The 20257-nt window shown below is 40.0% G+C and overlaps 1 protein-coding gene across 3 annotated transcripts in view; it reads left to right on the forward strand.

The window, feature by feature from the left end:
* SGK3 (serum/glucocorticoid regulated kinase family member 3) overlaps window positions 1-20257 on the forward strand; it is a 137705-nt gene that overhangs the window by 46508 nt on the left and 70940 nt on the right. For 2 of the 3 annotated variants that reach the window (XM_017677326.3, XM_073229608.1), the window contains exon 1: window positions 7138-7294. The exons of the other annotated variant lie outside the window; for it this stretch is intronic. The gene's annotated coding sequence lies outside the window, so the exon portion shown is untranslated. Of the gene's footprint in view, window positions 1-7137; window positions 7295-20257 lie in introns of those variants that run through there. 3 annotated transcript variants of the gene reach the window in all.

A 20257-nucleotide genomic window follows, 5' to 3' on the forward strand; every position in this document is an offset into this window, starting at 1 on the left:
CACTGTCAAAAAGAATAATGCTAAACTTTGTTACTGAATGTTTTGTGTTACAGAAATATCAGAATTTCCTTATGTCAACTGTCTTACAGTAAGCTCTCAGATCTTTAACCATTGTCATTTGTAAGTCTTTTATTATTTATAGTCACTGTTTTATTACTCTTAAGCTAGTAAAGAACTAGATTTCAGCAGAACAAGTACTAGTTACATAAGATTAAACTAAAGAAAATGATTTTGTAGCTTTCTGTTTCAAATGTTGCTGATAAAGTGTTTTAAGCTTTTTCTCTTAAGCTGACAACAGTTTAGTAAATGACTGCCTTTATAAGCAGAATTTAAACTTTATCTTTCTCTCTACCTGATCCCTCCAGAATTTAAAAAATCTCAGTGACTATTTTTATATTTCATGGCAGTATGTTTTATTTGCACAAGTTGAATAAGAATCTGCTTTCCTTGTAAGAGGACCAATTAAAAACACTAGTTATATTACCAAGGCTTTTACTGGAACGTCATACCTGAGAGACACGTGTGTAAACTCAGATATGAACAGACAGCTTTAAGGAACAGGTTGACTTTATAAAGCCAACAAAGCCCCTTAGAAGAACCTACCTGGTACCTTGCTTACAGAGTTCCCAGCGGCCTTACCAGGTGAGTAAAGAAGGTCACTTCCTGGTAGGTGTAGGAACCTCAGGAATGTCTTAGGAACCTCAAGAAGAGAGGAATTCACCCAAATCTACAGGTACTGCAGGCACAACCTGATGGCAAGTCTGGCTTGGCTTTCTGGCCTCAAGAAGCCCTTAAAAGTTCAATCTGAAATTCCTTACAAAAAGTTCCAGCAAAGCATATTTAAAAGAGCCTATGTAATCAATTGCTCTTCTTGCTGCACTTATGCAAATAACCAAGCCAACTGTTAATTATTTTCTTAATCTGGCTATTTCTAGTAAAAATACAGATGATTTTAGAGAAAAGTCTTGTCTATACTAAATCCTAATACTAGTCATTGAGGTGTAAACTCGATACATAATTCCAGTTCCCCATAATGGCCTGGCTAATGCGCCTACTGGGCCCCTTAATAACAGTTTGTGGTTTACTCTTAGTTGCCCCTTGTGTCCTCAGGTTCCTCCAACAGCAGCTAATCCAGATGACCCAGGTCACCACCAACCAGATGTTACTTCACCGTTATGCACCTCTTCCCACTAAACCCCCTCCTTCAGCCTAATACCAGCCTCAAACACCCACGACATCCCTTGTCAGCTGGAAGTAGCCAGATTGAGTCATCACCCATTATGACCAAAAGGCTGGAATGTTAGGCTGGAGGAAGGAAAAACAAGGACATGCAAACAGAATAGAGAGATGCCATAGGGGGAGAACAGACCAGATCCCAAGGTCTGTGTCTTATATGGAAAGGGGACAGCTCTTCCTGAATTCCATCCTTCTGATGTGCCAACTAAAACCCGGATGTCAGCCTCCTCCCGCTTGGAAGGAAAAAAAGTTTCTAGTTGTCTATTATGTCACCTTTAGCCAATCATACCTCTCCACACCCCCTAGGATAGTTTGCCCACTCCTCCCCCTCCTAATCCCTTATAAGCCCCTACCTCCCTGACCGGGTGTGACTTCCCCGGCCTGTAGTACCCAGACCGCGGAACATCACCCGGGAGTGGCATTCAAATAAACTACCTGGCCCTTTGTTGCCTCTCTTCGCCTGCTTATTTTGGCTAAAATTTATCTTACATTATTATGGCCCAGTATATCTTAGTAAATGTCTTCTGTGTATTTGAAAAGAATGTATATTCTTCTGTCTTGGAGTAGTCTATAAATGGCAGGTTAAGATGGTTGATAGTGTTGTTTAGGTCTTCTTTATTTGCTACGGTCTTAATTTTTGTGTCCCCCCCTAAATTTATTTGTTGACATCCTAACTTCCAAAGGTGATGGTATTAGTAGGTGGGGTCTTTGGGAGGATTAGGTCATGATGGTGGAGCCCTCATGAATAGCATCAGTACTCTTATAAAAGAGACAACACTGAACTCCCTGGTCCCTCCCACCATGTGAGGACACAGGTTGTGAACCAGGAAGGGGGCCCCCACTCAACCATGCTGGCACCCTGATTTCAGGCTTCCAGCCTCTATAACTGTGAGAATTAAATTTCTGTTGTTTAGAAGCTCTCCCGTCTGTGGCATTTTGTTACAGCAACCCAAATAAACTAAGACAATATTCTGGCTGATTTCTCTCTACTACTTGTGCTGTTATAGTAAAAGGGTTTTTGAAACTTCTGACTATAATTGTGGATGTGTCTAGTTTTCCTTAAAATTGTTTCAGTTTTTGCTCATGTAGTTTGAAACTGTTATTAGGTACATAAATGCTTAGGATTTTATGTCCTCAAGATGAATTGGCCCCTTCACAATTGTGAAATGAATTTCTCTTTCCATGGCAATATTATTTGCTCTGAAATCTTCTTTGTATTATATCAATATTGCTGTTCCAGCTTTCGTCTGACTAGTGTTACTCATGTATATCTTTTTCCACATCCTTTTACTTTTAACTTATTTGTGTCTTCTATTTGAAGTACAGTTTTTTTGGAGGCAACATATAAGCTGGGTGTTGTTTTATTTATCCAGTATGGTACATCGTAATAGGGGTGTTTTAACCATTGCATTTAATGTTATTATTGATATGAGTTGTTTATTTATATCTTTCACCTTGCTATTTGTTTTCCATTTATTTTATCTGTTCTTTGTGTCCTTTTTCCTCATTTTCTGCATTATTTTGAATTGAGCATTGTGATTCTATTTTTTCTCCTTTGTTGGCTAATTATTTATAATGCTCCCCTCCCCCCAGCATTTTAATGGTTGTCTTATGGTTTAAGTATACATCTTTATTACAGTCTGTGTGTGATTGAATTATACATTACTTATGAGATGCTTACATTTAACTCTAGGATACATTTTATAATAGTATACTTCCATGTCTCTCCTCCCAGCCTTTCTGATGTTGTCGTACATCTTCTTTATGCATAGGCTATAAAACCCACAAAAAATTTATTGTTTAAACAACTGGTATCTTTTAAAGGGATTTAAATTATAAAAACAACAACGACATATATTTGTGTGGTCATGCTTTCCAGTGTTCTTAATTCCAAGCGTTCATCTGTATTTCCAGAAATTTGGAATCATTTTCCTTTTGTTTGATGGTCTTTCTTTAACATTTCTTGTAGTGTGAGCCTGCTGGTTATGAATACTTGCAGCTTTTACACATCTGAAAAAAATGTTTATATTGCCTTTAGTTTTAAAAGATGTTTTTTCTGTGTATAAATTCTAGGTTCACAGGTTTTCTTTGTTCAGTACAACAAAGATGTTGCTCCACTGCACTGTATCTGACAAAAAATCTGCTGCCATCTTTATCTTTGCTCCTCCGTACATTGCATGTCTCCTTTTTTTCTGACTGCTCTTAAGATTTTTGCCTTATCACTGGTTTTAGTAATTTCATTATGAAATATGGTAGTTTTTTTTCATGTTCCTAGTGTTTGGGTTCATTGAGCTTCTCAGATCTGTGGGTTATAATTTTCATCAAATTTTGAAAAATGTTGTATTTCTTCAAATGTCTTTTTGGATTCCCTTCCCCAGGCTCATCTTTACCCCCTTCTTTGGGGCTGCCAATTATAAATATATTAGGTTGCTTGCAGTGTCCCATAGCTCATTGATTCTTTTCAATTCCTTTTTCTCTCTATAGTTCATTTTAGAAAGTTTCTACTGTGTGTCCTCAAGTTCACTAATCTTTTTTTCTGCAAGGTCTACTCTTCTGTTAATCCCAGCCAGTGTATTTTTCACCTCAGTGTGCTGTTTTCATCTCTAGAAGTTAGATTTAGAAAATATTTATGCCTTCCTTGTTGCCTCAATTTTGTTAGTATATTATCATTATAACTGCTAATTCTAACATCTATGTCAGTTGTGGGTTAATTTCAGTGATTGATTTTTCTCGTCATTATGGATATTTTTCTGCTTCTTTGTATGCCTTGTAATATTTGATTGAATGGAAGAAGTGAATTTTATCTTGTTGGGTGATGAATATTTTTGTATTTCTATAAATATGCTGAATTTTAATTTGAGATGTGGTTAAACTACTCTAGAATACTTTGATCCTTTCAGATCTTACTTTTCTTTCTTGGTAGAACCCAAACAGCATTTAGTCCAGGCCAATTACTCTCTGGGACTAAGGCAGGAAGGACTCTTCTGAGTATTCAACCTCATTGAACTGAAAGGTTTCAGTTCAGCCTGGTGTAAACAGCCACTCTTCCTGGCTCTCTGTGAATGCCCCATACTGTTCCTTTTAATGCTTTCAGATGGCCTGTTTTTTCTTTGACCCTGGATAATTTCCTCACATGCATGGTTGAAGTTTTGAGGAGGACCCTCTTGAGATTTCCGATATTCTCTGTGTTGCCATCCTGTCTCCTGTACTCTGTCTTGTAAACTCTAGTCATCTTGCTCTCCCTGGACTCGCAGCTCCATCTCCTCAACTTAGGGAATCTAGACTCTCCTGCAGTTCCCCTTTCCTATGCCCTGGCCTATAAGTTCTCTGAATGGAATAAGCCAGGGTAAATCTTGTTCATTTTCCACTTCTGAGGCATCACTGTCCTTTATGCCTGATATCCAGTATCTTGAAAACTGTTTTATATATTTTATCTGGCTTCTTGGTGGTGGTGGTTTAGATGGGAAGGTAAATATGGTCCTTGATACAACATCTTGGCTGGACTCAGAAGTTCTCCTAAGGCTCTACTCTTAATAGTCACCTCACATTTTGAAGAGAGGAAGAGAAAAGTTCCAAGAGTCTATAATCAATAGCCTCTGGTACAACCACTCTGTAAAATGAAGTGTGACTATTGTTTGGTCTGCCTATTTAATACTTCTTAAATCTCCAGAATATTATAAAGCTTTGCTGTGAGTAGTGATTTATAGATTGTTTGGGCCATACTTCAGAGCCAATGACATTTTCAAAACACAAGGGGCCATTGATAGATTGCAAATCAGTTTTCACTCTTACTTAGCTGAACCAGTTTGCAAACTTGGTTCAGCTTCTACTTGTGACATCTGGGTAAGGTTGCAGTTAGGTAAATTTACTCTCTGAGGATATTAATGGCATGTAAGGCGCCCTAACATGAGCAGTTTACTATGATTTGAGGGTTTCCTTCTGGAACACTAAAAACCTTTTTAGTCCAACTCTAAGAAGTGCTGTATGATTCTTGTTTATCTTATGCTTGAGATTTTATTTGAAATTAGAAGGGGAAACTCTTGCAATCTTATTTGCATGAAAAGAAAAGACCAGTATTTTAATTACAGCAAGGGAGAGAGAGGGTTTAAGGAAACCTGAAAATAATCATAGACTGATGAATATATTTTTAAGCACTTGCCATTGGTTATATCACTTGTGTGGGCAATTGGGTGAAAAAGGAATAGGTAGGGGACTATTTATTTATTTTTGTACCATGAATCTCAAAAGATTTAGTTTTCAAAATAAGTCTTATTTAATAATAATTTATTTTTCCTTTTTTTTTGAATCAGTAACATTTAACTGTCCTTCAAAGCTTTGATTATCATGAAGTGACTGGTTTACTTCAGGGTTATATAATTTCAGACAAAAACAGGAAATCTTGTTGTTATGGGTAAACTGAGTCATTGTAGATGAATATGTAATTTTTAAAGGCTTTTTGAGATATTGAAAATAACTTTTTCTTCCTGGATTGGCTGGGGCTTGGGGACTATCCAGTAAGTAGCATACAGTTTAGTTTTGGAGATAAATGTTATAAAAGAAAATAAAACTGTGGCCTGCTAAGTTCCAAGTTGGGTGGCACGGACCCTAAGTATTGCAGTGTAGCATTTTATTGCATAGAGAGGTCCCTGAGCTAAGCTATTATAGACCAGACTGGTAGCTAGGACTGAAAAAAAGGTATTCTGAGCTGAGAAGCAGTGGGTTGAGATATTCGGTGGCAGGAATGTTGGCTGTATATTGTGGATATTCTACAGTGAGGAGACAGTCTGTCAGATGTATGCACAGAGTAGTTGGAGACTAGATAGAAAAAGTAGGTGAGGGTCAGATTGAAGATCCTGAGTTCTTTGAATTTGTACTTTAAAATCGAATGTGGAAGGTCATTTAGGGGTCAGGAGATCACATGGCCTAATTTATTCATTTTATAGGTAAGGAAATTGAGGGCTTCAGATATTGTGACTTCCCTTAAGGCCACACAGCTAGACTGGCTTCTTGGCACTATTTTTTGAAATTCTCCTAGCAAAGGTTACTGTCTGTCAGTCGTGTTTTGTTGGCAAATTGAGCCTGTGTTTCCCCACCATAATTCAATTAGTTATTGACTTGATTCCTTAAATCGTTTTTCACCTTTCAAAATCAAATAAATTAATAGTTAAAATAATTCCTTCCGAGTGGCCTGGTATTTTTCCTTTATCCATACATGGAGTTCCAAACCTTGTACACTATGGGTATTAATGCCAAACTTGGCCTGGGTGTAATGGGCCTACTCTCTTGAAAAGTGCCTGAGCTGTTTGAGGGGAGAGGGAATGATTAACATTAATTTAAACCTAGAGTGAGAAACCTAGAGTGAGAGTCCTTTCCACCGATTTTTAAAATGACCAAAGAAGATGTGTGGTGGAGGAGGTCAGTAAGCAATTGCTTCCTTTCCTTGCCCCTCCAAACCCCATTACCAATGACTTCTTATGCATAGAATCCTGAATTCATGTTTGACTCTTATCCTGCCCGAGGAAAATGAGATTGGCCAATGCCCTGAAATGGGAACTCTTGCTTTAAGATGCTCACCCTGCCCTACACCTTAGCTGGAACCTGGGAGCGTGCCTTCTCTCTTTTTCCCAAGCCTATTCCTCATCTTACCCCTGTGACTGTCTCCTTTTCCCCTTCCCTCTGCCTGTGTCCTCCCCTTCTTCCCTCCAGGTCCTGAACCCTCAGGCCCTACCCTCTTAATTTAGTTAGGGTGTCTGGGGCTGCCCCCTGCCCACAGCTCCTCTCAGGTTCAGCGCCACCTAGTCAGCCTGGGCAGAGTGGGTGAGTAGAAGTCACGCCCCTTGCTTTGGGCGGGACCGGCAGCCGAGGCGGCACCGTTGATTGGTGGGGCCTACCTCGGGGGCGGGTCCCGGAGGTCGGGGCGGGACCCGGAGGTCAGACCTGGGCGGAGAGCCCGGCGGAGGCCGCTGGGGGTGGGAGTTGCGGTCCCCGGACGCTGAGGAGTGTGGCGCAGCTGAGGCGGCGCTTTCCGCTCCCTATGCGCCGGGCGTTGGTCCCGAAGGTAAGTGTGGGGAGGGGTCCTGGTGCCTTGTGGGCCAGGTGGGAAGACCCCGCGGGTACGCCCCAGCAGGTGTGGTTTGGTCGACCGGCCCCGGTGCACTTAACGCAAGGAGTAGGCGCGGGCGGCGCGGGCGGGCGGCCCCCCGGCATAAAGCCCCGAGGGAGGGAGACACCGGTTCGTGCTCTCGCTTGGCAATGCTTGTTCAGGACATTAGCTACTGGACAGAAATTTACGTTGCTCTCTCCACCCCAAATCTCGAGAGGCCTCAGGTACTGTACAGATTTTATATTCTTTAAGATACATTTCTAGTTCGCGGTTCGGGATTGGAGGAGATACTCGTTAGTGGACTTGCCGTGCGACTTCGACTCCGTGTTAGTTTGCAGGAGGAGTGCGACCAGTAATGGGACTGTTATTTCAAGTAGGGTAGCTGTACGTAGGCAATGTATTGTAGACATTTAAGGCTCAGGCTTTGAAGCCAGAGCGCCCGGATTTGAAGTAACTGCGAAAACTTGGGCAATTAGTTTAACTTCTTTATGCGTTTGTTTCTACATATGTAAAATGGGGATAGTGATAGTTCCACCCTTATAGGATTGTTGGGCAGGACTAAATGAGTTAAAACTTAGTGCCTGGCACACAGTCCACACCAACGTTGGCTATTTACTTCGTTTTGCATTCAGGTGGGCATTAATTTTCAAAGGCGTCACCACCAGAAACCTTTTTTGCACACCTGTTGCTAGGAATGCTTAGGGATTCTTTGGGAGCAGTTTTCAAAGATTCAGTTCCACTGGAAAAGCTCTCATTACTTTTTTCTTGTTCTAGAGATGGGATCATCCCCGTTGTTCCAAAGCAAGTCCACTCTCAAATGATAAACTTCAGAGTCTTAAAAGTTGTTCTAAAAGAGGGATGAAAAAGCTAGCACTTTTAAGATGAGTTTAGCTTCATTTTAAACACCATGCTTTTGAATGGTTTGTCCCAAAAAAGTTCATGTCACTTTATACAGAACTTGTAAGTTGTGCTGTTGTGGGTGGGTGCTTATTTGTGTAATTATTGCAGAACTAAACCAGAGAACCAAATACATAGACTAAACATCATAGGAACCATAACTTGCCACACAGAATTTCAGAATTGAAAGGAATCTGAAAAATCAGACCAGTTGACCTTTACAGATAAGGATGAACCCCAAAGGCCCAGAACCAAGCTGTGACCAGAATTCAGCTTTGCTGAGCTACAAATTATAAAATCAAAATATGACATTACTTTTAGTTTTGATAATTGTACTATTTTTATTTTTGACAGTTTTATAGTGCTGTGAATGGTTTTACTCTCAGCGACATCCTGCTTGGTAGCTTAATTGCATGATTCATAATCATTCTCCAGCACCTTTGATTTAAATCACAAGTCTCAAAGTTGCTACATCAATGATTGCTTTGAGGAGATGATTGTCTTCTTAAGCTTTGTACAAACATGTTCTAACAGTGCTTTGGTTTTGTTTCCATATGCAGTCTTTTTATCCCATGTAGGGAAGGTAAACAGCCATTATGAACAAATGGACCTACTAGGCAGTTTGTTATCACTGCCTCATTGGTGTTTTCTTCTATGGGTTGGATAGGGTCAGGAAGTAAAACACTGAATGCTAGCCCAAGGAAATGGGACTGGGTCACCAAAGTGAAATGTTGCAATTGCTAACTTCAAAAGGGTCATAGAGTGAAATTATTTGGAGATATTTGTGTGTTAGTTGCTGACTCTCCTGGCTCCTTGCATAGCTCACTCAGGAAATTCTAGTAACATTTGTTCAAATATTACTATCTTATGAAGACCTTCCTATTTAAAATTCCATACAATCCCACTCTGTAATATAAATATCTATGTATTTATTCATTACCTGTTGTCTACCACTAGAGGGTAAGTTCCATGAAGGCAGGAGTACTTGCCAGTTGTGTTCACTGCTGTATCCTAAGTGCTTGGAAACAATGCCTAGTCCCAGAAAGTGTCAGATTTGGGATCTGATGCAGACATTTCTAGGTAGGGCTAATAATTACTTAAGCCATTTCACTGTCATTTAGCCCTGCTCTCCCCTTCCCCCATTTCTAGTTATTTCTCCTAGTAACCCAGGAATAAAACCTTGAGGCAATATTTAAGTCCTCCTACCTTTCACTCCACATGCAAAATAGCTACTGACTTGCTTCTCTTGTCAATTTTTTTGCAAGCCTGCCATTCCTATTGTTGCTAAGCCCCTCTTTCTTCAAGCCCTCTTCAACTTCATTCCATCCTCTATGCCTATAGACCTTTAAGTTCTCTTTTCAAGTGCCTTCGCATCATCATCTGCAGAATGAAATCCAAACGAGCCTGACATGATCTCAAATCCACATTTCCAGCCTCTGTCTCCAAATATAGAAAAGTGATTTCAAATTTATGCTTGTAAATGTGGAAGTAAAATAGGCTGTAATGAAAATGCTCTATAAAATCCCAAGGTGAGTATTGCTTCATGACAGTTTCTCTTTCTATTTGTATTTAGTGTCTCCTTTCCCCAAAGTGGGCAGGAATTCAGACAAACTGGACCAATGGCTGTTGTTTGTAATGAGGACTTTTGCTGCCGTTTCTGTTTTGAATATCTAGCCTTCAGAGTCTCCTTCACATGTCATCATTACTCCAAATACTTAGAAAAGTTCAGTTGGAAGTAGTTTTTCCTTGTTCTAAATCCCAGTGACTTTTCATACTTGTCTAAGAGAATTGATCACAGTATATTTTCATTTGTCTTTTTTGCTACATATAAGCTCCTGGAGGACAAGAAACATGCACACACAAATTTCAGTTAGTTTTTTTAAGGAAAAATAAGGCACACACCCACTAAAAAAACAAAAAACAAAAAACATCTGTTTTAAAAATAAAAGTGAATGTAAATTCTATTTAATAGGTTTTTAAGTCATTAAATTTTGGACTTTAATGATCATTTCTACATTATGGACAATTAAGGCAGGGGGCAACTCAGTACTAAATAAAAAGATCCAAATGCATATGTATTGAGATCTAGATTCATAGAAGGAAGTAGGTGTAGGGACAGCAGCATATCCAGCACTGCAGATGATAGATGGACAGGCAGAAGTTAAAAAAAAAAAACATAATAAATTCACTCAGGAAACAGTGGGACAAGACAGACTTTATGGAGCAACATCTGCAGCTTTGGCCTTTCTTGTGGGGAATTATTCCTAAGCTTTATTTTGTTTCTGCATCTCTGTGCACAGATAATACTGTATCCCTGCTTTGTTTTCTGAACTGGTTAGAACTGAATGTTCTCTTCCTCTTTCTGGTCTGCAGAAAGTAGTTGACTTTCTTTCTCTTCATTTTTCAAACTGATAAAATGTTCATACTTCTTATTTTCCTGGTTATATGGAGAAAGACATATGCCAGAAGTATTTAGTTCTTACGAGAAAGGTGATATTTATAAGTAAGGTACTTGAATTATCTATTATTGAAGCTTCCGATTTTTTAGTTTGACGTCAGTATTTGGTTTAATATATTTTGCTTCATTTCATTACAAATGTATCTTTGCACATATTTCAGTAGAGTGAATGCCTTTGTTTTACCTGTGACTTTTTCTAATAGATTAAAACTTGCTTCTGGAACTTGTGTAGATATTTCTGAATTTAATTTTATCTTTTCTTCTCTCATATTGCCTCCCACCTCAACTGGGGTTTTCCCATTCTAGGGCATGCATTTTTAGGCTAACTTATTTTCTTTGTTCTTGATTTTGAGTACTTACAGATATTGTCTAAATTTATTTTACCATTCCTGGGATGAAGCTGCAGTTTCTATTGATAGGAAAGAGTTGGCAGGGAAAATATATATAAAAGTCCTGATTTTTGAAATTTAAGACTTTAAGATAAAATTCTTCATAATATCTTTACCAATAACATAGCTGTGTGTAAAGCTATGTACTGCAATTCATATTTAAATTTAAATTATACCATAATTTAAATTACACATAAATATATCATGAACTGGTTGTAAATTTTGTCCTTTGGGAATTTTCTTCTAATATGCGAACCAACAAAGTTTTACTGTCAGAAGAAGAATCTTGAGGGCAAATATTTTCTTTGGAGTAGTTTCCTTTATCACACTGTATAAGCATCTGTGTTTACTCTGAGTTCTTGTTTTTAAAAAGCTTTAGTTAAGAGTGTTAACAGGATCATTCATGCAAATAATAACAGTTGGGGCACAGACAAATTACATATCACTAGCACATGGTAAGCACTGTTTAAGTATCTGTTAAATAAATCAGAATTTTTAGGGAGGATTTTATGAAGATGCTGTAGCATATTAGTATGTATAATAATGGGATTGATCTGGTTGAGAGGGAGAAACTGATGATTCAGGAGACTAATCAAGGAATGATGAGCCAGTGGTTACTTTGAAGATCTCACTTGCACACTTTGACAAATGGGAATTTTCAAATGTTTGTTGTAAGCATAAACAAACAATGTATAATGAGGCCTACTAAGTGCATGGCAGAAATAAGTCACAGTTTCTATGCTCTAGTCAGGGAGTATCTCAATTAACAATCACCATGCAGTCTAAGATAGCAATAAATACTAAAATGGAGAAAACTTAGGATGGTGACAGGAGATTAAGTAGGTGAAGAAGCATTTTAGTCAGAGTGGTCATGAAGGCTTGTCACTTAGAGGAAGTGACATTTGAACAAAGGCCTCACTGTAAAGAGCTGAAGGGAAAGAATTCCAGACAGAGGGAAGGAATACAGGTATGAGAGAGTAGATATGAGAATGTGCTCATTGTGTGTGTGTGAACTGGGAAGGGGCTGTTCTGACCATAGTCTAGTGAATAGAGGTGCAAGAGGCCCTGGAGGGTGCAGCTGGAGAGATAGGAAAAGGTTAGGCTAAGTGGGTGCTGTAAGATGCTAGCAGTTTGGGTTTTCTCCTAAAGGCAGTGGGAAGCAGTGCAAAGGGTTTAATCAAAGCAGTGAAATTATTAGATTTACAGAGGTCAAAAAAATGGTTCTGGCTTCTGTGGGAGGAATGGATTGGAGGGGGTTGGAGCAGAAGCAGAGATGTCAGGTTGGAGGTTCTTCCTAGAGACTCTGAAATGTAATGGGGATTGTCTTTATGGGTATTTGTATGTTTTGTTTTTGGTGTTGACTCATTCTGAATTCTCCCCACCTCCCAGCCAAAATGATCTTTACACTAGGCTTCCTGGGGTCTGCAGTATTTTACCATTGCTAGTTCTGTGTGAATTTTTCCTTCATTTTTATCTTGCCTCATATAATCACCCATCCATCCATCACTCTGCCAGTGATCACAGATCATCCTTGGAAGTGTTCTGTGTCACATCTGCCTGGAAGATACACAGGGAGTGTGCCTCCCAGTGGAGAAGCTTGGAAAGCCAGAATAGGGCAGGTGTTTTGGTGATAGGGGACCCAAAATGGTCCCTTGGGAGTTGAGAAGGCTAGAGCAGAGCATTGCTGTTAAGAGTTCACACCCGTACCCTGTCAGTTCTGGAACCAGCTGAGGGACAAGTCATCATTTGGAGTAAGTTTAGGGCTTTCCTCCTTATCCTTATCCTGGCAGTTTTGATTCTAGTATTAGAAAAATAGGACTGTCAGCTGTTACTTCCATCTCCTCACTCAGCCCCTTCTTTAATGTCTTTAATAAAATGGAGCCAGTTTCAGAGAACCAACAGACCCATGTCATTTTTTGTTGTTGTTCAGGTTCTTGGACACTCCTATCAATTATCTTGGGTGCAGACTGTCCTTATATATTATGTCTCAACATTGGATGTTTTTGCACATATTATATTTCTAATTCTTGCACCACTTTTCTTTATCAAGAATCAGGATAATAAAGGATGCCTCAAATAAGAGATGAGATAAACCTAGGAAAAAGTAGGACTGCTTTGTGATTACAGAATGAGGGAAAAATCAGAGGGGGTGGATGGGATTTAAAGGAAGGATATATTAGCGAGCAAAACAGGAAAAGTTGTAACTAATTCATCATGTCATGCGTGGGGAGGTGGTGACTCTGGTTTCTTCCTTTGACAGCTGTTAGAATTTTAATTGCTTCTGCTGTGAACTTAATTTACAGATGTGACAAAGATGTGCTTTGTTTCTATTGAAACATTTGGGATATGTTTGGAGCTAGTATTCTGAGAGGCAAAAATAAACAGATACAGATTGTATACTATTACAGTAAACTTTCAATAAAGTAACTAGTCGGTTTGGGGTAAGAGTTTCCTGGGAAGGTACTTTAATGTAGTTTAAAATGAAACCCACCTGCTTGGCCTGTTCCCTTCTCAGAAATAATCCTACTCCCATCCCCACTTCCAGTTCCTTTTCTTATCCTCTGGGTCAGTCCTCATTTCCTAAACCAGTTTCCATACCAGTCCCTGTGCCATGCCTTGGGACTGTGCATGGATTTTCTCTTGTCTCTTCCTGACTGTCTCTGTCAGCACCCTCCTGTGGGGCTTTTATTTCCAAACTTCCAGCACCCAGTCCTGTACCCCCTGTTGAACAGAATTTCAGCTCTTCCAGGCCTGATTCCTTCCTTTTGGAACAGGATTGTTTTTAATTTCTTAATTGTTCTTGGTGCAAATCACTCACACCCCACCCCCACCATGCCCTAATCCTTGAGAGTGGATACTGATTCTTGGGAATTTATCTACCTTGTAATCTGGTCAGGGCCACTAGTCAATACCAAGCAGTCTTCATGACAGGTGAAGGAAATGGAGATAAGAACCTCTCTGCTTATATTTTAGAGGTCAAAGGAGAAGAATCTTTTGACTTTAAATTTTGTTTTTTTCTTTTGGCTGGCTGTCTGAAACAAAAATGGGCAAGATCTAGCATGGTAATTGCATACAATGGACAAAAAGATGGGCGCAATGATGAAGGAACAATGCTTAAAAAAAAAAGCCCAACGTCCATCTATTTTAAGCAATATTTATCAAAAATTTATCAATGATATTTTAATAAAACATGAATTTGGACAGTTTTCTGTTTCATCCATTTTTCTACTTTTTACACCCCCAAATTAAAAAAATTTAAGTCTAAAAAAAGACAAGCTAGACTTTCTTTTAAAAAAACAACATACTCTGAGACAGCATCCTTTTTGTGTCCTCTTTTATTTCAAGATGTAGCCCTTGATTGTCCTTGTGATGGGACCAACACTCAGAGGCAGGCCACTCTGTACCACACTCTTGGTTAGATGTTGATGTGTGTTAAGATGGGTCCCTACTGATGTTGTGCTGCACAAACCTAACCCCTCCTGGTGGCAGAATCAGGAAGCTGCTTTTCCTGGGCATAACTTGCTTTCTGTAACCCCATTGCTAGTGAATACTTGGTGCCCTCTCCTCTTCCACCTGTATCTCCAAAGGTGATTTAGAGGAAGGTGATTCATGTAGCAGTATCGTAAGAAATCGAGGGACAGTGTGTGCATGCCAGGCTCTCAGGTCAGAGCTGTGTTCATGCCACAGGGCTGCCACCCAAAGCTGTGTGAGGATGTGGCCTCGTAGCCTAGGTTTCTTCATCTGTAAAATGGGGATAATGATACTTCATGGGTTGCTCCGAGGAGTAAGGGATGTGTTAGATGTGAGTGCTTAGAATAGTGCCTGGCATTAGTATTCAATTAATGTTAGTTTCTTAAACCTCATCAAGTATTCACATTTTGGGCCAGATAATTTTCTGCTCTAGGAGCTGTTCTGTGTACTGTGGGATGTTTAGCTCCATCCTTGAACACATAGCCATTAGCAACAACCAAAAGTGTCTCCAGTCATTGCCAAAAGTCCCCTGATGAGAACCACTATACATAAACATGGTATTTACTAACTTTGTGTTACCTTTGTAAATCACTGCCCCTCCTAAGAGCTGGCTGGCCTCTGAAAGTTCTGTTCTCATCTGACCCACTTTATTTAGTCTTGTTATACTTGTCTGAGTTGATTCCTTAGCTGGATGTTAAGGTTAGTTCTTCCATTCTGGGTTAGTACTGAACTTTGTCTCCTTAGGGCCAAGTGACCCACCCATAGGCAAGCCAGCTGCCCCTGGGAACCAGTGTACAGGACTATCTTATGATTCTTTGGCACAGTAAGGCAGATTCTTTCCCTTTCCTCTTTTTTTTTTTTTGAGAGGGCATCTCTCATATTTATTGATCAAATGGTTGTTAACAACAATAAAATTCTGTATAGGGGGGTCAATGCCCAATGCACAATCATTAATCCATCTCAAGCCTAGTTCTCATCAGTCTCCAATCTTCTGAAGCATAACAAACAAGTTCTTAGATGGTGAACGAATTCTTACATAGTGAACAAGTTCTTACATGGTGAACAGTACAAGGGCATTCATCACAGAAACTTTCGGTTTTGATCACGCATTATGAACTATAAACAATCAGGTCAACTATGAATATTCGTTTGATTTTTATACTTGATTTATATGTGGATTCCACATTTCTCCCTTTATTATTATTATTATTTTTATTTTTAATAAACTGCTGAAGTGGTAGGTAGATGCAAGATAAAGGTAGAAAACATAGTTTAGTGTTGTAAGAGAGCAATTGTAGATGATCAGGTGTGTGCCTGTAGACTGTGTGCTAATCCGAGCTAGACAAGGGCAATAAAACATCCATGGATGCAGAAGCTTTCTCTCAACACTGGGGGGGGGGTGAGGTTCTAAGTTTCACAACTGTTGTTCTCCAATTTCTCACCTGATGGCCCCCCTGTGACTGTGCCTGTCTTAGGTTGTTCCTCCCTTGAGGAATCTTACCCGTCTCTGGCTAACCAGTCATCTTCCGGGGCCATACAGGAAAATGTAAAGTTGGTAAGTGAGAGAGAAGCCATATTGTTTGAAAAGGTTAGCTTTTTACTTCTTTGCAGATTTATGCCCTGTGGCTTCTATGCCCAGCACTTGTCTCGAGGTATCTTTACCACTTGGAGGAATTATGATACTCGGTAAATTTGATATGAGGCACGAATTCTATTTAAGTGTTGTAGTTAGGAAGGAAGAAGAAAAGCTATAGAGGTAGCATATGGAATAAAACATGGGAGGATTTATTATTTCTTTGACATATCTTCTTGTAGAGTACCTTAAGTATGTATAGGTTTTAAACTACTAACTAACTTGCGCACACATATTAACATAATAGGAATATGGTGACATAAACAAAGCAAATCTATAATTACCAGCCATCTCCAGTGAAGCCAAGAAAACCATTTAGGCACCCTAGGCATTTGTGAAAATTAGTCTATGATATGATGGATATTGTCCAACTGTACTTGAACCCTGTTCCTCTTTTAAAAAGCTTAACTTATGTATGAACTTCCCCCAAAGGTCCAACTTTTATTCTAACAGAAATAAGGTAGTTCTTTGTTCTCTTCTTTCTCAATTGTGCGGGCTCTTATAACAGTCCTCTTCTCATTCTGTTTTATTTGCCTGTCTGGCTGTAAGATGATTTTGCAGAAATTCAACTGCTTTAGTTTTATAGAAGAAAAATACATTAAACTGACAGTAATAGTGGAGGTTGCTTTTTCATAATTGTATTTCTGACCACTTATGAATGAAACTCTTTAATTGCTTTTGTAGAACTCTTCAGAGCATATATGTTAGAGGCACTGTGGTGTAATGGATGAAGGTTCAGATGCTCACTCCACATCCTGAGGCATGTAACTTCATCTTCTGTGTTTCAGTTTCTCTTAGGTTTCCTCTCAGGAAGGGTGTTGTGAGGAGCAGCCAGATTAACACATGTAAAGCACAGTCTGGTCTGTAACAAGCTTGACTACTAAATATTAAGTATTGTTAGCTTGCTGGTTTGATTTATGTTGAAGGAAAGGAAAATCTACTGAAGGAGAGACAGTGTGGTATAGCACACAAGTACATAGAGATTTTGGATTGGAAGATGTGTTATTTGAATCCTGGCTCTGTTGCCATTTAGCTCGATGGTAGCGTGGGCAAGTGAATTAATCTCAACTTCTTTCTTCACAGCAATATCTTCATTTCTAATAAATGATTTTAGCTCCTTTTGCCAGAAAAAATTGAGGCAAATAAGTGTGATCTCTTTTAAATTGCTGCTCCCATACCTGCCTGGCTTTATTTTTAGCTAGGCTGAGACTGTATGACAGTCTGCATTTTCATCCCTTCTCTTTGCTCTCACAGTGCACCATGCATGCATCTAACATCATACTTAGTCAACTATTGAAATTTTTGTATTGCTAATCAGTATTCCCCATTAGATAAGTTCCTCATAGGTAGGGTTTTCTCTTATCTTTGTCTTTTATTGCTTAATGCATAATGAATAATTAATAAGTGTTTGTTGAATAGAAGAAACAAAAACTCATTTGAAACAAATTATGTATTAGATCCAACTCACCATCCATCTATACAGAGCTAGGTCTTTTACACTTCTCTCAAATCCTTAAAACAACCATATAAAGTAGGTGTTGCTAGCCCCATTTGCAATGTTAGGAAACTAGGGCTCAGATAATACAAATTTGTCCAAGGACTTGAGGTGGAGAATTGTAGCGTTTCATCCCCATAAGAGTTGTAGTCCCACAGAGAAGAGGATCGACCGGCAAGAGCGTTGGCCTCAGAGAGAGGAATGCAGCAACTAGCAAATCGCAGTCGATGCAGGAGGGAGCAGGATAAGGAAATACGTATCCTGATCCTTTTCTTCCCACTCTGCCTCTCTAGATGAAGTCAACCAGCAGCTAGAGGGCAAAGGAGCCTGTGGGCTTGTAGGCTGCAGAGGTCAGCTTCCATGGAGCAGAGTGGAGATGGATCTGAAAAGACAAATAGAGCATATCCAGCACAGTCCTCCCTTTTCTATAGTATTCACTCGTATACTTTGGGCATTAAACTCATTTTGTAACTCGGGCAACAGAGTTCTCTCAGTCAACACATCCAGTTCATTTGTACTCCCACCTGGAACCACTACCAGTGTCCTTCATATAAGGTAAAAGAAAAAGACTGAAATGATACAAAACTGCTATAGTCTGTACTGTAGCTGGTCTTTTGGCTCAAGAAGTAATCATAACTTTTTTCTTCTAGTCCATATTTATGTTCCTCTTACCCTCTGCCAGGATCTTAGCTGGTCAGAGTTGTTGTTCCCTGGTGGGGTACCACAAACCTCCATCCTGTAGGATCCAAGTCCTTAGTAGTCCTGTCTTTATTGGGTTGTTATAGTCTCCCATTGCCCAGGACTGTCGGTCATACATGCCCCAGTGAATGTCCTCAGTTGAGATGTAATCTTCCTCCCTCTGTTGACTAGCAGCATGTTCATTTCCTCCTGGAAATCCAGGTCAGTAATTTCATTATTTGAGCCACAAATGGCTAGTGGGTAATCTTAGCTTCCAGTTTAACAGAACTGAACTGTTTCTTAGAGGAAGCATTTCTCCACCAAACCCAGGGATGCAATGGAAAGCAAAAATTGCTTGAGGGATTGTTAGAGACAGTGCTGAGAGGCCCATTCTTGGTTGTTGATCCTGGCATTCTGGCTGTGTGAGAGAGAGCACTGTATGTTGGCTGCTGGTGTAGCACATACACCACATCTTATGGTTCAACTTGCAGTGTTACAGAATGTCGTTTCCTGGTAAGTGCCACAGCTGAGGCTTCTGTAGCCATTCCACTATTCTGTCAAACAGCCACTTCTAGGTGAAGAGGTACATAGTATGACTAGTGAATTCTGTCGTTATGACCCTGTTGACACACTTCTTTGCCCTCAAGGTGTTCTTTGGTCTGATGTGATGTCATATAAGATTGTATGACAATGAATAAGGCATGCTGTTACCAAGAACGATAGTTTAGGCTAGAAGCATTTCAGGCAGGGAGGGCAGATTTGGCTTTTATGAGGACAGGTGCTGTCCCAGGTAGCTGATACCTCTGTGAGATGGGTGCCATGTGGGGCTCAGTGTTGGTCTTTGCTGTTGAGGTTGGGTACTCAGCATGGGCAGCAGCTAGATCAGTCTTGCTCTGAGGAGGGCCATATTATTGAGCCCCTATATACTTTCCAGCCTTTCTGCCTTAGCGGCTTTGTCCTGGATCCATGGAGCAAGCAATGGGTGTGTGGGAAGGAGGCTGACTGACATCCATAGGGCAGGTCATCATAACCACCTGATTGCTAAGAGCCTCTCTGCAATGGTTGATCCTTTGTGGGCATTTATGTGGGATGCAAATGTTTTCACATTGTGCTGTATTGAAAAGCTCATCCACATATTTCTGCAAAATTCTCCCCCAGTTTTTTAGAGCTAAGTTTCCAATCTTGTTCTTACCAACTCCCTAACAAAGTGCTCCATTAGCCACTGCCCACAAGTCAGCATAGATACCTACCTTTGGCATGCATCTCTCCTGACATGCAGGTGGACCGCCATGTGTACTGCTCATAATTCTGCCCACTGGGAAGATTTCTCTTCATCACTCTTTCAGGAACATCCCTGAATAAGGCTGCATTGCTCTCTTTTGGCCAGTGCTAGCACATCATGCATGTACATCCTTAAGAGATACACATTTTCCCTTCTCTGCTAGCTAGTTGTAGAATCATTCCCATAAGGGTGGGTTGAGAGAGAGCTAACAAGGAAAGAAGAGTCTGAGCTACCTTTTCCTGCAGTTTACTTGTGCTTCCAGACTCACTCAGGCCTAGTCTTGCTTTTATTATACCAAGTGGAATGCTTCTGTACAGTCCAGTTTTATGATTCAGTGGACCAGAGAATTCTCTGTTCATGATGGGCTGTTCTCGTTACATTGTCTCTTGGTTTCCTATGATCAGGTATCTGATGTCTTCCTGGACTTAAGAAGCCAGAAACCAAATAGACCTAAGGTCGGTGGGGGTCAGGGTGGGGTTGTCTACAACTCTGTTATTCTCTTGGTGCTTGTCAGAGGCTCCTTACCCCATCACTGTCTGTCATGTCATTTCTTGTACCAGTGGGTGTGCTGTGGTATATGGGCCCAAGAGTTAGGGCAGCTTTCATTGCTGCAGA

This window comes from Manis javanica, chromosome 2 (assembly GCF_040802235.1).
Source record: "Manis javanica isolate MJ-LG chromosome 2, MJ_LKY, whole genome shotgun sequence".
Lineage (NCBI taxonomy): Eukaryota > Metazoa > Chordata > Mammalia > Pholidota > Manidae > Manis > Manis javanica.